Genomic DNA, 15,954 nt, shown 5'->3' with positions numbered 1-15,954 from the left:
AACAATAATCACTATGCAACAACCATCAAATGCACACAGCACACACACCCACACGCACACACTCACTCAAACAAACAACACACTGCAGCACCCACTCTCCACACTTTAGATCACACAAACACACTTACACTTTATATTTATTGATAAAGGATTTGCACTACAACTCGTACACCTACTGTGAATTGTACCTAAACTGCACCTCGTCCATTTATGCCTTGCACTATATAGTATTGTATATTAGTACACTGCACAGTATTGTATATTGTATGGTAACTACGTCTACGAACATTGTACATGTCTAAACTGAACACTGTGACCTCTTTTTTTTACTTCTAATTTTTACTATGTTTTTATTTCATACTTACCTTGTCATGCACAGTCTCTGGAGCGCAACAGTAAGAAGCATTTTGTACAAAAGTATTCTGTACTTCTGTATGACAACTATTAAAGAAACTTGAAACTTGAGGTGCCAGGTGGAGAAGGTTGTGTCAGTGTGGGGAGGGAGAAAGAGGTGCCAGGTGGAGAAGGTTGTGTCAGTGTGGGGAGGGAGAAAGAGGTGCCAGGTGGAGAAGGTTGTGTCAGTGTGGGGAGGGAGAAAGAGGTGCCAGGTGGAGAAGGTTGTGTCAGTGTGGGGAGGGAGAAAGAGGTGCCAGGTGGAGAAGGTTGTGTCAGTGTGGGGAGGGAGAAAGAGGTGCCAGGTGGAGAAGGCAGTGTGGGGAGGGAGAAAGAGGTGCCAGGTGGAGAAGGTTGTGTCAGTGTGGGGAGGGAGAAAGAGAAGGCTCTTCAGTGTGGGGAGGGAGAAAGAGGTGCCAGGTGGAGAAGGCAGTGTGGGGAGGGAGAAAGAGGTGCCAGGTGGAGAAGGCTGTGTCAGTGTGGGGAGGGAGAAAGAGGTGCCAGGTGGAGAAGGCTGTGTCAGTGTGGGGAGGGAGAAAGAGAAGGCTGTGTCAGTGTGGGGAGGGAGAAAGAGAAGGCTGTGTCAGTGTGGGGAGGGAGAAAGAGAAGGCTGTGTCAGTGTGGGGAGGGAGAAAGAGAAGGCTGTGTCAGTGTGGGGAGGGAGAAAGAGAAGGCTGCGTCAGTGTGGGGAGGGAGAAAGAGAAGGCTGTGTCAGTGTGGGGAGGGATAAAGAGGTGCCAGGTGGAGAAGGCTGTGTCAGTGTGGGGAGGGAGAAAGAGGTGATTGTTGCAAATGGGGCTGTGCGTAGAGAACCCCAGGAGTCCAGAGGCGCGTCTGAATTGAAGCCATATTTTCAAAGTGGACACAACGATTGGGTTACTTGAAAATTTGGTCGGCATTTCAGATGAGAGCAGAGCCAATAGGGAGGCAGGAGGACGGGATGCAGATTCACACCAACTCAGTGTCGGTTCTTGGATCCATAAAATCATCTTGTGAATATTGGCTGGCTGCCCAATAATAGTTTCTCATATCAGGGAGTGCCAATCCCCCACCCTCTCTAGGCCTCTGTAAAAACTCTCTCTTGATTCTGGGGGGCTTGCCTCCCATATAAAATGAGAAATCAATGTATTTACTTTAGTAAAAAGGATTTGGGTAACAAGACTGGAAGAGATTGAAAAGGATATAGAAAACGTGGAAGCACGTTAATTTGTATGCAGTTTACCCTCCCTGCAATAGTTAAATGTAAGCTATTCCATCTCTCCAGGTCTAATTTAAGCTTGGCTATTACAGTTTTTCAGTATTATTAGTTGTCGTTTAGTGTAATGATGCTTAGTAGCCTACTGTTTACATTTTTGCAGGCCTTGAGAGGGATTTTGGTGTCAAAGTTTGCTTTTTGAGCATAGGGGCAACTGTTTTGGTGCGATAGTTTGGTTTTGAAGTGCGAATGTTAGGTTTTGTGTATATAGCTTGATAAAAGTGTTTTGTGTTTAGAGTTTTGTGAAAAGGGAGGGCCGTTTCATGGAATGTGTTTTAGCAATCGTGAAAAACTGTAATAGGTTTTGAGAGCAAAGAGAGGTCTGGTGTAGTGATGTCATGAGAGCTCTGGTGTAGTGATTTATAGAGAGGTCTGGTGTAGTGATGTTATGGAGAGCTCTGGTGTAGTGATGTCATGGAGAGCTCTGGTGTAGTGATGTTATGAGAGCTCTGGTGTAGTGATGTCATGGAGAGCTCTGGTGTTGTGATGTTATGAGAGCTCTGGTGTAGTGATGTCATGGAGAGCTCTGGTGTAGTGATGTTATGGAGAGCTCTGGTGTAGTGATGTTATGAGAGCTCTGGTGTAGTGATGTCATGGAGCTCTGGTGTAGTGATGTCATGGAGAGAGGTCTGGTGTAGTGATGTCATGAGAGCTCTGGTGTAGTGATGTCATGGAGAGCTCTGGTGTAGTGATGTCATGGAGAGCTCTGGTGTAGTGATGTCATGGAGAGCTCTGGTGTAGTGATGTTATGGAGAGCTCTGGTGTAGTGATGTCATGGAGAGCTCTGGTGTAGTGATGTTATGAGAGCTCTGGTGTAGTGATGTCATGAGAGCTCTGGTGTAGTGATGTTATGGAGAGCTCTGGTGTAGTGATGTTATGAGAGCTCTGGTGTAGTGATGTCATGAGAGCTCTGGTGTAGTGATGTTATGGAGAGCTCTGGTGTAGTGATGTCATGGAGAGCTCTGGTGTAGTGATGTTATGAGAGCTCTGGTGTAGTGATGTTATGGAGAGCTCTGGTGTAGTGATGTTATGAGAGCTCTGGTGTAGTGATGTTATGAGAGCTCTGGTGTAGTGATGTTATGGAGAGCTCTGGTGTAGTGATGTTATGGAGAGCTCTGGTGTAGTGATGTCATGGAGAGAGCTCTGGTGTAGTGATGTTATGGAGAGCTCTGGTGTAGTGATGTTATGAGAGCTCTGGTGTAGTGATGTTATGGAGAGAGCTCTGGTGTAGTGATGTCATGGAGCTCTGGTGTAGTGATGTCATGGAGAGCTCTGGTGTAGTGATGTCATGGAGAGCTCTGGTGTAGTGATGTCATGGAGAGCTCTGGTGTAGTGATGTTATGGAGAGCTCTGGTGTAGTGATGTCATGGAGAGAGCTCTGGTGTAGTGATGTTATAGAGCTCTGGTGTAGTGATGTCATGGAGAGCTCTGGTGTAGTGATGTTATGAGAGCTCTGGTGTAGTGATGTTATGAGAGCTCTGGTGTAGTGATGTCATGGAGAGCTCTGGTGTAGTGATGTTATGGAGAGCTCTGGTGTAGTGATGTTATAGAGCTCTGGTGTAGTGATGTTATGGAGAGCTCTGGTGTAGTGATGTTATGAGAGCTCTGGTGTAGTGATGTTATGAGAGCTCTGGTGTAGTGATGTCATGGAGAGAGGTCTGGTGTAGTGATGTCATGGAGAGAGGTCTGGTGTAGTGATGTCATGGAGAGAGCTCTGGTGTAGTGATGTCATGGAGAGAGGTCTGGTGTAGTGATGTCATGGAGAGAGCTCTGGTGTAGTGATGTTATGAGAGCTCTGGTGTAGTGATGTTATGAGAGCTCTGGTGTAGTGATGTTATGAGAGCTCTGGTGTAGTGATGTCATGGAGAGCTCTGGTGTAGTGATGTTATGAGAGCTCTGGTGTAGTGATGTTATGAGAGCTCTGGTGTAGTGATGTTATGAGAGCTCTGGTGTAGTGATGTCATGAGAGCTCTGGTGTAGTGATGTCATGAGAGCTCTGGTGTAGTGATGTTATGGAGAGCTCTGGTGTAGTGATGTTATGAGAGCTCTGGTGTAGTGATGTTATGGAGAGGTCTGGTGTAGTGATGTCATGAGAGCTCTGGTGTAGTGATGTCATGGAGAGAGCTCTGGTGTAGTGATGTTATAGAGCTCTGGTGTAGTGATGTCATGGAGAGCTCTGGTGTAGTGATGTTATGAGAGCTCTGGTGTAGTGATGTTATGAGAGCTCTGGTGTAGTGATGTTATGAGAGCTCTGGTGTAGTGATGTTATGGAGAGCTCTGGTGTAGTGATGTCATGGAGAGCTCTGGTGTAGTGATGTTATGGAGAGCTCTGGTGTAGTGATGTCATGGAGAGCTCTGGTGTAGTGATGTCATGGAGAGCTCTGGTGTAGTGATGTCATGGAGAGCTCTGGTGTAGTGATGTTATGAGAGCTCTGGTGTAGTGATGTCATGGAGAGCTCTGGTGTAGTGATGTTATGAGAGCTCTGGTGTAGTGATGTTATGAGAGCTCTGGTGTAGTGATGTCATGGAGAGCTCTGGTGTAGTGATGTCATGAGAGCTCTGGTGTAGTGATGTTATGAGAGCTCTGGTGTAGTGATGTCATGGAGAGCTCTGGTGTAGTGATGTTATGAGAGCTCTGGTGTAGTGATGTCATGGAGAGCTCTGGTGTAGTGATGTTATGGAGAGCTCTGGTGTAGTGATGTCATGGAGAGCTCTGGTGTAGTGATGTTATGAGAGCTCTGGTGTAGTGATGTCATGGAGAGCTCTGGTGTAGTGATGTCATGGAGAGCTCTGGTGTAGTGATGTCATGGAGAGCTCTGGTGTAGTGATGTTATGAGAGCTCTGGTGTAGTGATGTTATGAGAGCTCTGGTGTAGTGATGTTATGGAGAGCTCTGGTGTAGTGATGTTATGAGAGCTCTGGTGTAGTGATGTTATGGAGAGCTCTGGTGTAGTGATGTTATAGAGAGCTCTGGTGTAGTGATGTTATGGAGAGAGCTCTGGTGTAGTGATGTTATGGAGAGCTCTGTTGTAGTGATGTCATGGAGAGCTCTGGTGTAGTGATGTTATAGAGAGCTCTGGTGTAGTGATGTTATGGAGAGAGCTCTGGTGTAGTGATGTTATGGAGAGCTCTGTTGTAGTGATGTTATGGAGAGCTCTGGTGTAGTGATGTCATGGAGAGCTCTGGTGTAGTGATGTCATGGAGAGCTCTGGTGTAGTGATGTTATGGAGCTCTGGTGTAGTGATGTCATGGAGAGCTCTGGTGTAGTGATGTTATAGAGAGAGCTCTGGTGTAGTGATGTTATGAGAGCTCTGGTGTAGTGATGTCATGGAGAGCTCTGGTGTAGTGATGTTATGAGAGCTCTGGTGTAGTGATGTTATAGAGAGCTCTGGTGTAGTGATGTCATGGAGAGCTCTGGTGTAGTGATGTTATGAGAGCTCTGGTGTAGTGATGTTATGAGAGCTCTGGTGTAGTGATGTCATGGAGAGCTCTGGTGTAGTGATGTCATGGAGAGCTCTGGTGTAGTGATGTCATGGAGAGCTCTGGTGTAGTGATGTTATGGAGAGCTCTGGTGTAGTGATGTTATGAGAGCTCTGGTGTAGTGATGTCATGGAGAGCTCTGGTGTAGTGATGTCATGGAGAGCTCTGGTGTAGTGATGTCATGGAGAGTTCTGGTGTAGTGATGTCATGGAGAGCTCTGGTGTAGTGATGTCATGGAGAGCTCTGGTGTAGTGATGTCATGGAGAGAGCTCTGGTGTAGTGATGTCATGGAGAGCTCTGGTGTAGTGATGTCATGGAGAGCTCTGGTGTAGTGATGTCATGGAGAGAGCTCTGGTGTAGTGATGTTATGAGAGCTCTGGTGTAGTGATGTTATGGGAGCTCTGGTGTAGTGATGTCATGGAGAGAGCTCTGGTGTAGTGATGTTATGGAGATGTTATGGTGTAGTGATGTCATGGAGAGCTCTGGTGTAGTGATGTCATGGAGAGCTCTGGTGTAGTGATGTCATGGAGAGAGCTCTGGTGTAGTGATGTTATGGAGATGTTATGGTGTAGTGATGTCATGGAGAGCTCTGGTGTAGTGATGTCATGGAGAGAGCTCTGGTGTAGTGATGTCATGGAGACACCCTGCAGGCCTCCTGGTCTACTAGGACCCCCTGACACCCTCCTGGTCTACTAGGACCCCCTGACACCCTCCTCCTGGTCTACTAGGACCCCCTGACACCCTCCTGGTCTACTAGGACCCCCTGACACCCTCCTCCTGGTCTACTAGGACCCCCTGACACCCTCCTCCTGGTCTACTAGGACCCCCTGACACCCTCCTGGTCTACTAGGACCCCCTGACACCCTCCTGGTCTACTAGGACCCCCTGACACCCCCCTCCTGGTCTACTAGGACCCCCTGACACCCTCCTCCTGGTCTACTAGGACCCCCTGACACCCTCCTCCTGGTCTACTAGGACCCCCTGACACCCTCCTCCTGGTCTACTAGGACCCCCTGACACCTCCTGGTCTACTAGGACCCCCTGACACCCTCCTCCTGGTCTACTAGGACCCCCTGACACCCTCCTCCTGGTCTACTAGGACCCCCTGACACCCTCCTCCTGGTCTACTAGGACCCCCTGACACCCCCCTCCTGGTCTACTAGGACCCCCTGACACCCTCCTGGTCTACTAGGACCCCCTGACACCCTCCTCCTGGTCTACTAGGACCCCCTGACACCCTCCTCCTGGTCTACTAGGACCCCCTGACACCCTCCTGGTCTACTAGGACCCCCTGACAGCCTCCTCCTGGTCTACTAGGACCCCCTGACACCCTCCTGGTCTACTAGGACCCCCTGACACCCTCCTCCTGGTCTACTAGGACTTCCTGACACCCTCCTGGTCTACTAGGACCCCCTGACACCCTCCTCCTGGTCTACTAGGACCCCCTGACACCCTCCTCCTGGTCTACTAGGACCCCCTGACACCCTCCTGGTCTACTAGGACCCCCTGACACCCTCCTCCTGGTCTACTAGGACCCCCTGACACCCTCCTCCTGGTCTACTAGGACCCCCTGACACCCCCCTCCTGGTCTACTAGGACCCCCTGACACCCCCCTCCTGGTCTACTAGGACCCCCTGACACCCTCCTCCTGGTCTACTAGGACCCCCTGACACCCCCCTCCTGGTCTACTAGGACCCCCTGACACCCTCCTCCTGGTCTACTAGGACCCCCTGACACCCTCCTCCTGGTCTACTAGGACCCCCTGACACCCTCCTGGTCTACTAGGACCCCCTGACACCCTCCTGGTCTACTAGGACCCCCTGACACCTTCCTGGTCTACTAGGACCCCCTGACACCCTCCTGGTCTACTAGGACCCCCTGACACCCCCCTCCTGGTCTACTAGGACCCCCTGACACCCCCCTCCTGGTCTACTAGGACCCCCTGACACCCTCCTGGTCTACTAGGACCCCCTGACACCCTCCTCCTGGTCTACTAGGACCCCCTGACACCCTCCTGGTCTACTAGGACCCCCTGACACCCTCCTCCTGGTCTACTAGGACCCCCTGACACCCTCCTGGTCTACTAGGACCCCCTGACACCCTCCTGGTCTACTAGGACCCCCTGACACCCTCCTGGTCTACTAGGACCCCCTGACACCCTCCTGGTCTACTAGGACCCCCTGACACCCTCCTCCTGGTCTACTAGGACCCCCTGACACCCTCCTGGTCTACTAGGACCCCCTGACACCCTCCTCCTGGTCTACTAGGACCCCCTGACACCCTCCTGGTCTACTAGGACCCCCTGACACCCTCCTCCTGGTCTACTAGGACCCCCTGACACCCTCCTGGTCTACTAGGACCCCCTGACACCCTCCTGGTCTACTAGGACCCCCTGACACCCTCCTGGTCTACTAGGACCCCCTGACACCCTCCTCCTGGTCTACTAGGACCCCCTGACACCCTCCTGGTCTACTAGGACCCCCTGACACCCTCCTGGTCTACTAGGACCCCCTGACACCCTCCTCCTGGTCTACTAGGACCCCCTGACACCCCCCTCCTGGTCTACTAGGACCCCCTGACACCCTCCTCCTGGTCTACTAGGACCCCCTGACACCCTCCTGGTCTACTAGGACCCCCTGACACCCTCCTGGTCTACTAGGACCCCCTGACACCCTCCTCCTGGTCTACTAGGACCCCCTGACACCCTCCTGGTCTACTAGGACCCCCTGACACCCTCCTGGTCTACTAGGACCCCCTGACACCCTTCTCCTGGTCTACTAGGACCCCCTGACACCCTCCTCCTGGTCTACTAGGACCCCCTGACACCCTCCTGGTCTACTAGGACCCCCTGACACCCTCCTGGTCTACTAGGACCCCCTGACACCCTCCTGGTCTACTAGGACCCCCTGACACCCTCCTGGTCTACTAGGACCCCCTGACACCCTCCTGGTCTACTAGGACACCCTGACACCCCCCTCCTGGTCTACTAGGACCCCCTGACACCCCCCTCCTGGTCTACTAGGACCCCCTGACACCCTCCTGGTCTACTAGGACCCCCTGACACCCTCCTCCTGGTCTACTAGGACCCCCTGACACCCTCCTCCTGGTCTACTAGGACCCCCTGACACCCTCCTCCTGGTCTACTAGGACCCCCTGCTCCTGGTCTACTAGGACCCCCTGACACCCCCCTCCTGGTCTACTAGGACCCCCTGACACCCTCCTCCTGGTCTACTAGGACCCCCTGACACCCCCCTCCTGGTCTACTAGGACCCCCTGACACCCTCCTGGTCTACTAGGACCCCCTGACACCCTCCTGGTCTACTAGGACCCCCTGACACCCTCCTCCTGGTCTACTAGGACCCCCTGACACCCCCCTCCTGGTCTACTAGGACCCCCTGACACCCTCCTCCTGGTCTACTAGGACCCCCTGACACCCTCCTCCTGGTCTACTAGGACCCCCTGACACCCTCCTGGTCTACTAGGACCCCCTGACACCCTCCTCCTGGTCTACTAGGACCCCCTGACACCCTCCTGGTCTACTAGGACCCCCTGACACCCTCCTGGTCTACTAGGACCCCCTGACACCCTCCTCCTGGTCTACTAGGACCCCCTGACACCCTCCTCCTGGTCCACTAGGACCCCCTGACACCCTGCAGGCCTCCTGAGGGTCCCTGGGCCCCACATTGAGAACCTGGGATCTATAGTGCCCTGGTAGAATCACGCGCACACTACATGCACGTCTCCACCGACACAATGGGTCTCTGTGCGGCCGAGGCCGCGGTCCTTGTGGTCTGGGCTCCACATCTGTCAACGTTTTTGTCAAGTTGATCTTTGAGTTGAAATCAAAGATCTAAGACTTTTTCTATGTACACAAAATGCCTATTTCTCTCACAATTTCTTTCACAAACTAGTTTAAATCTGTGTTAGTGAGCACTTCTCCTTTGCCGAGATAATCCACCCACCTGACAGGTGTGGCATACCAAGATGCTGATTAGACAACGTGAGTATTGCACAGTGTGCCTTAGGCCGGTCACAATAAAAGGCTACTCTAGAATGTGCAGTTTTATCACACAGCCACAAACGTTCAATTTCAAAACAAAGTGTTTATATTTTTGTTTAGTGTAGGTAGACAGACAGACAGACAGACAGACAGACAGACAGACAGATAGATAGATAGATAGATAGATAGATAGATAGATAGATAGATAGATAGATAGATAGATAGATAGATAGATAGATATTGACAGTGACATACAGTTACTGCAGAAAATAACTACTGCTCTGGACTTGAAAGGAAGTCAGAGACTGGAGTGGAAATGAGACGTTCCCTCATGTCTTCCGTTTGAAGCGTGTCTCTGTGACCAGGAGAGAGAGAGAGAGAGAGAGAGGGATACAGACAGAGAGAGAGAGCGAGCGAGAGAGACACACACACACCCCCTGGAACAGAGCCAGCTGTGTCCTGGACAGGAAGTGCCTTGGGGGAGTTATTATGCTGTTACACTGCAGGAGGAATTGTTCTGTTCCCAGAGACCCTGATGGAAACACTTAGCAGCTCCATCTGAGTCACGCACACACACTCACGCACAGACACACACACTTTGTATGTTACGAGTACCACATCTACCACAGCAGATCTGTAAATGATGGGCTGTAATTTCCACAGACACAACAGTCCTGTCAGATGATATAACCATGGCTACTGTCACTTAAAGCTGCAGATAAAACCTCTGTCATCACAATTCAATGGTGCTGAATAAAGACCTCTGTCATCACAATTCAATGGTGCTGAATAAAAACCTCTGTCATCACAATTCAATGGTGCTGAATAAAGACCTGTCATCACAATTCAATGGTGCTGAATGGAATTAAAAAGAAATAATACATTTAAAAAAAAAAAACTCAAAAGCAACATCTTTTTTTCAGAAGAAGAATCATGACACCATCACTCAAGGTAATTATGTAAGGGATAATGTATAGCTACGAGGTCATTGTCGCAAAATAATTGACCGACACAGAGTTTAGAACACCGAGCCGCCTCGCCGAGGTGTTTTAAACGTCAGTGAAGGTCAATTATTTTGCGACAATGACCTCGTAGCTATACATTATCCCGCTTATTACATGGCTAACTTACTAACAATATACCTAATTCATTTTACACCATCGACAAGACGAGATCAAATGCAGACGCAGTTGTTCTGTGGCTCCACTGTCAGCCCAAATAAAGTTATTATTATCGCCGGCAGGTGTGTCTGATTGCACTGATGCAGTGTGTGTCAGTGGGCTTGATTGCTCCAGCTGCGAACAGCGGTCATTATTGCTCGGTTGCCCCTGGCAGCGGTCCGTTATCGAGAAATAACGGACCGCTGCTATGGGCAACCGAGCGCTATTGACCAATCACAATCAAGCATTTCGGCGAATGTTAAAACGCCATGTAATAAGACGAGGTTAATACATTTAGATACAATAACATGTAGAAGATAGGCCAGGTCTAATGTTTATATACATTATTATAAAATGTAAACGATAGGCCAGGTCTAATGTTTATATACATTATTATAAAATGTAGATGATAGGCCAGGTCTAATGTTTATATACATTATTATAAAATGTAGATGATAGGCCAGGTCTAATGTTTATATACATTATTATAAAATGTAGAAGATAGGCCAGGTCTAATGTTTATATACATTATTATAAAATGTAGAAGATAGGCCAGGTCTAATGTTTATAGCTACATCATCATAAGTATACCATAACTTTGTATCATTCTAAATCGACAGCCCAGTCATTGTCCCACTGAGAGAAGGCAGAACAAAGGTTAAGAGCCATTTATTAAGAAGCAACACAACACAAGAATATGGCTTCAAATGAACCAACAGACATGTTTATTAAACTGTATGTATTGAACAGATTCAGAAGATCATGGAGAAGGATAATGAATGGAGACAAACTGAAGCTGAATCAGAGGTCAAGGACTTGGACTCAAGTCCCAATTTTGAGGACTTGTGACTTGATTCAGACTTGAATGTAGACTTGGGACTTCAAACTAAAATGTGTCATTTTTAGCACATGATGTCCGTGTCCCAAACCAGCGGATCCTGGTCTGATCCTGGGTCACTACATTTAATTCACTCATTGTGACATTGGTACCTTATGAAGCTGGCATTGCAAGTGCTGGTTTGCGAGCGAGAGAGCGAGAGAGAGGGGGGGGGGGGGGGGGGGGAGAGTCTCCATAACAAATATAACAGGTGTAATTTTTATATGTACAAATGCAATTACATGCTTTTTTATTTAAATTTTCTTCTGGCACTAATTACTTTAGGAACTAGCGACTCAAGAGACGGAGGACTTGGGATCTGAGATTTGGAGACTCCACCACAACACAGAGCTGATTGGATGAGACTCCACCACAACACAGAGCTGATTGGATGAGACTCCACCACAACACAGAGCTGATTGGATGAGACTCCACCACAACACAGAGCTGATTGGATGAGACTCCACCACAACACAGAGCTGATTGGATGAGACTCCACCACAACACAGAGCTGATTGGATGAGACTCCACCACAACACAGAGCTGATTGGATGAGACTCCACCACAACACAGAGCTGATTGGATGAGACTCCACCACAACACAGAGCTGATTGGATGAGACTCCACCACAACACAGAGCTGATTGGATGAGGGACTGGAGTCCACAGACGATGAAGACGCTGCAGGGAGTTATTAAATATCAGAGAGAGTTTTGACAACAACACAGGGCTGTTACTGGAGTCATTCTGCATCCCTGGTGGAAAGCTTCAGAGATACAAGTCATTCTGCATCCCTGGTGGAAAGCTTCAGAGATACAAGTCATTCTGCATCCCTGGTGGAAAGCTTCAGAGATACAAGTAATTCTGCATCCCTGGTGGAAAGCTTCAGAGATACAACTCATTCTGCATCCCTGGTGGAAAGCTTCAGAGATACAAGTCATTCTGCATCCCTGGTAGAAAGCTTCAGAGATACAAGTCATTCTGCATCCCTGGTGGAAAGCTTCAGAGATACAAGACGCCGCAGATAAAAGCCCTAAAAGGTTGTGTCTAAATACTACATCAAGGAAGGACAATAATAATAAACACCTTTTTAGATGAAAAGTATAATGAGTTACAGCTTTTCAGCTGGGTCAAAACGTGACTATTCCCATGGAAATGTCCTTCCGGACTATGTGATCTAGACACTACCTCATAAAGAGAGACACACAACAGACAAGAACAAAACCGAAATCATCCTGAAACGATGTCTTTGGCTACAATCTAACAATATTTGGCATCTGAAGCAGAAGCACAGTGATGGAATAACAGATGAAGACATCAGAATATCAGAGACAAAGAGACAGTTAGCTAGCTGTGTTGTTATTATCAGTCCCATAGCTAGCTGTGTTGTTATTATCAGTCCCATAGCTAGCTGTGTTGTTATTATCAGTCCTGTAGCTAGCTGTGTTGTTATTATCAGTCCTGTAGCTAGCTGTGTTGTTATTATCAGTCCTGTAGCTAGCTGTGTTGTTATTATCAATCCTGTAGCTAGCTGTGTTGTTATTATCAGTCCTATAGTTAGCTGTGTTGTTATTATCAGTCCCATAGCTAGCTGTGTTGTTATTATCAGTCCTATAACTAGCTGTGTTGTTATTATCAGTCCCATAGCTAGCTGTGTTGTTATTATCAATCCTATAACTAGCTGTGTTGTTATTATCAAGCCTGTTGCTAGCTGTGTTGTTATTATCAAGCCTGTAGCTAGCTGTGTTGTTATTATCAAGCCTGTAGCTAGCTGTGTTGTTATTATCAGTCCCATAGCTAGCTGTGTTGTTATTATCAGTCCCATAACTAGCTGTGTTGTTGTTATCAGTCCTATAACTAGCTGTGTTGTTATTATCAGTCCTATAGTTAGCTGTGTTGTTATTATCAGTCCCATAGCTAGCTGTGTTGTTATTATCAATCCTATAACTAGCTGTGTTGTTATTATCAAGCCTGTTGCTAGCTGTGTTGTTATTATCAAGCCTGTAGCTAGCTGTGTTGTTATTATCAAGCCTGTAGTTAGCTGTGTTGTTATTATCAAGCCTGTAGTTAGCTGTGTTGTTATTATCAGTCCTATAGCTAGCTGTGTTGTTATTATCAATCCTATAACTAGCTGTGTTGTTATTATCAGTCCTATAGCTAGCTGTGTTGTTATTATCAGTCCCATAGCTAGCTGTGTTGTTATTATCAATCCTATAGCTAGCTGTGTTGTTATTATCAATCCTGTAGCTAGCTGTGTTGTTATTATCAATCCTATAGCTAGCTGTGTTGTTATTATCAGTCCCATAGCTAGCTGTGTTGTTATTATCAATACTATAGCTAGCTGTGTTATTATCAATCCTGTAGCTAGCTGTGTTGTTATTATCAATCCTGTAGCTAGCTGTGTTATTATCAAGCCTGTAGCTAGCTGTGTTGTTATTATCAATCCTGTAGCTAGCTGTGTTGTTATTATCAATACTATAGCTAGCTGTGTTGTTATTATCAATCCTGTAGCTAGCTGTGTTGTTATTATCAAGCCTGTAGCTAGCTGTGTTGTTATTATCAATACTATAGCTAGCTGTGTTGTTATTATCAAGCCTGTAGCTAGCTGTGTTGTTATTATCAATACTATAGCTAGCTGTGTTGTTATTATCAAGCCTGTAGCTAGCTGTGTTGTTATTATCAATACTATTGCTAGCTGATGGCTCACTATGGTTTGTTCCCAGGTGTCTCTACAACTAGCTAACGGTCATGGCTTAAGGTATCCACATTTCATTGAAATGCATTATAACTTAACTATAAAACATTTTCATCAAGTCTTAGGTTAACCCATTTAGACCTAAAACGCCTGCTAATAATGCATTATATAGCCTGCATACACACAAATGTGTTTCCCGGTTTCAATGGGTTAAAGTGGGGCGTGATGTCTCCAGTGAGGTAAGGGTTAGGTTTATAAACAGTGAGGTTAAGGTAAGGGTTGGGTTTATAAACAGTGAGGTTAAGGTTTAGGTTTATAAACAACTTTAAAGGTGAAAACCAACAAAATGCAGATACCTTCTAGCCACGATCATAGCAAAGGGGGCGGAGTATAGAGGGGGTGTGGAGTGTGAAAGGGGACGGGACTATAAAGGTGCGGGGACTGGAGTATACAGGAAAAGGAACCTCCCCCTCCAATACCATGTTCAAAGCTTGAGGAAACACAGGTTTCTAAGAACAGTCTCTGATAAAGCAAAGAACACAAGCAGTCAAACACATTAGTGAGAGAGAGAGACAGAGAGGATAGAGAAAGATGGAGAGAGGAGAGAGACAGAGAGAGAGAGACAGAGAGGATAGAGAAAGATGGAGAGAAGAGAGACAGAGAGAGACAGAGAGCATGCAGTACAGACCTCTAACAAACAGAATGAGTCACTTTGATCGTATTATTATAACTCATCTTCTCATTAAAAACATCTGCCATGCAACTGTGTGTGTGCATGCTGTGTGTGTGTGTGTGTGTGTCCATGCATGTCTGTGTATGTGTGTCTGGTGTGTGTGTGATCATATTCCCATCAAGAACTCCATATAAAAATGTTAATTTAAAAACAAGTGCAGCACGCATGCAGATGCTAATGTATGTAAGCGCGTGTGTGTACGTGTGTGTGCCTGCGTGTGTGTGCGTACGCGTGTGTATGTGTGTGTGTGTGTGTGTGTGCACTAGTGCACTGCAACCCTGCCCAAGCCCGACGGGGCCCTACCCGACCCGACGGGTTCGGGCTGGGTAGGGCTTTATTTTAAAATAAATAATTCGGGCTCGGCCGGGCCGCGTGAATATTAAAGGCAACCAACTTGTGTTCGGCTTTTCTCTGATTGGCCGCGCCCCCCCGCCCCCACGCGCAGGCAAGCGCAGCCGTCCCACGTCCCAAATGAAATCCAAAGAGCAAGCGCGGCAGCGCGGGCAACCAACTTCTGTAGTGTTGGGCTGCTGTTCCAACGCACTTGTGTTGGGCTGTGGTAGCAGTGGAGCGTGGAGCGCTGCTGACTGATTATTATGTTTCGCGTTTTTAACAACCAACGGTAGATTCACTCGTCACTGTACATGTATAAACAAAGCCCATACAGTTATGAAATAATAAACACTGTTAGGACTCGCAATAATAAACACTGTTACGACTATATATATACTAGACTAGACTAGACACATAGCCATAATTTAAGATATAGTTTATGTATTCGCAAATATGAGAGCTCTGTCATTGAAGTGGGTGGTGGCAGTGTAACAACGTTCACCCTGATGTAAAGTAGCGATTTTTATTGTTTTGTCATGACAACCCAATTACATAATCCAACATATGTGTAAAGAAACAACATATTCCAGTTAACGGTATATTTTTTAATGATTCATTACGGTATAAATTAGGTTAACTGGAGCTGTGGAAACTATTATCTTAAATTATGGCTATGTGTCTAATATGGCTGTCTCAAACACAAGGACCTGGGGGAGCCTCATGCGCATGCGCGGCTCTCTGCCGCGACTCTCTTGTCTCTCTTGTCTCTCTTGCCGCAAGGCCGCGTGCTAGTGGATTGATTGATTGGCCGTGTGGCCAATCAGAGAAACGCTGAACGAAAAGCTGAACACAAGTTGCAAGTTGGTTGCCTTTAATATTCACGCGGCCGGGCCGGGCACCGTCGTTTTAATTTTTTTTATTTATTGCGCTTTTTTTTTCTTTTTTCATATAACTAGGGTTATAGGATAACCTTCATTTTCCTTAAGATTCGTTTTCTCTTTTGCGCAAGCTGTCATCAGATAAACATTTG

Source organism: Notolepis coatsorum (genome assembly GCF_963971535.1).
Source record: "Notolepis coatsorum genome assembly, chromosome: 6".
In the NCBI taxonomy this organism is placed as follows: Eukaryota; Metazoa; Chordata; class Actinopteri; order Aulopiformes; family Paralepididae; genus Notolepis; species Notolepis coatsorum.
This window is presented reverse-complemented; position numbering follows the sequence as displayed.